General features: G+C 39.1%; 1 pseudogene; it reads left to right on the plus strand.

Moving 5' to 3' along the window:
* Positions 1-1258: 1258 nt before the first annotated feature.
* Positions 1259-1377, plus strand: LOC111729905 (annotated as a pseudogene).
* Positions 1378-1922: the final 545 nt, after the last annotated feature.

Raw genomic sequence — 1922 nt, forward strand, 5'->3', positions numbered from 1 at the left:
TGAGGAATCGGCTCATGCCAGTGAGGCTTAGAAATCCTATGATCTGCCATAGCAAGCTAGACACCCAGGAAAGTTGGTGGTATAATTTATTCTGAGTCTAAAGGTCTGAGAACCGGGAGTCAATGGTATAAATCCCAGTTTGAGATCCAAAGAAGAGACGAGATGTCCCAGCTCAATCAGTGAGGCAAGGAACAAAGGCATGATTTCTTTCTTTCTGCCTCCTCCTCTTCTGCTAGTCAGGTCCTCAATGGACTGGATGATGCCCATTCACATTTGAGAGAGCAATCTGCTTTGCTCGGTCTACTGATTACAATGGTAATCTCTTCCAGTCACACAGACACTCTCACAGACACATCCAGAAATAATGTTTAATCTGGGATCCCTGTAGCCAACTTAAGTTGACACTTAAACTTAACCATTACAAGGCCCTATTTCTATATACAGTCACATTCTGAAGTGTACTGGGGGTTAAGACTTCAACATGTGAATTTGGGAAGGGGCACAATTAAGTCCATAACAAGTCCTTTCTGTCTGTGGGTTATCCTAATTGTCACGTTTTGGTAATCAGGATATTGAAAAAGAGGATGATAGTTTTAATAGCTCTCAAGATTTGTTTTCATGGCATGTAAAAATGGAAATAATACTGAACTACAAGTTAAAGAGATTTAGACTTAATTCTATATCTGGTTATACAGAATACTAAGTGCTCTAATAAACCCTCCCACTGTAGAACTAGATCCTGAATAGAAAACCCTTTTTGATGAACTGATGGGCTTATCAGGGGATAAGAAGTAGGCAATGAGTTCAAGGTACATTATCTTGTCCCACCCCCAAAACAAAACAGAAAACAGAGATTGGGGTGGGACTGGTAGTAGTGGGCAGTGGGCAGATGAAAGGGGCTGGGTGGACTTAAGGACAGATGTCCTCAGCAGGACTGTAATCCAGGTTCTAAGCCTTGTTCCAGTGCAAGGAGATGGAACTGAGTTCCTGACTTTCATGTTAGCTACAATGCTGAAGCGGACGTTTGAAGTGGTTCCAGGTCAGTGGCTTTTCCTAGCTCCTTGAAGACACAGATGTAAATCCTTTTGAGAAGAAAATATTCTCATTTTAAGCCCTCAAATTACCACAGATTTAATATAGAATAAATATGAATTCTAATTCCAAAGTCATAGAGTATATGGGAAGGCAAGCCAACTGAGAATCAATAGAATAACAAACAAGATAAGACCACCAGAACCGTAGATATGAAAATTATCTGGTCTAGGGCCATGCTACCCTGAACAAACCCGATCCCATATGATCTCGGAAGCTGAGCGGGGTCAGGCCTGGTTAGTACTTGGATGGGAGACTACCTAGGAAGACCAGGTGCTATAGGTGTAAAAAATAAAAAAAAAATAAGGGATTGTAAGCTGACAAGGTCCTTGCAATCTGTGAGGTCAACTAAGGGTTGCCTTGCCTAAAAATAAAATTGTCTGATGCTTAATGTAGATGTATGTGTGAATTCCAAAAAAAATGAAACATAAATATGACCTAGCAATTGCAGATTACCAAATATGGCCATACAGATTCAAAAAAGAGCCAAATGAAATTTCTATAAATGAAAAATTTAACTACCAGAGGAGTTCAGAACATGCCACCCCGAAATGTGCCACTTTGGCATGAAGATTATTTTGAGAAAATTAACTGCCTAAAACAAAGTATAAATTTATCCTTTTTTTTAAAGAAAATTTATACTTATAAAGGAAATTTCCATTAGTAAAGGTACCTGTACCAGGAAGAGAGCTATTCTCAGAGTCAACTTTTTTTTTCTTTTACCTGAAAGGCCCTTAACTGCATAATAAGGTAAACTTTATTTACCATATATTTCCTCCCCTCACTTTCTCATAATTTGTCTCCCCTCACTCAGAAGCCTGAAACCTTTA

The sequence above is a fragment of the Pteropus vampyrus genome, unplaced genomic scaffold (genome assembly GCF_000151845.1).
Source record: "Pteropus vampyrus isolate Shadow unplaced genomic scaffold, Pvam_2.0 Scaffold288, whole genome shotgun sequence".
NCBI lineage: Eukaryota > Metazoa > Chordata > Mammalia > Chiroptera > Pteropodidae > Pteropus > Pteropus vampyrus.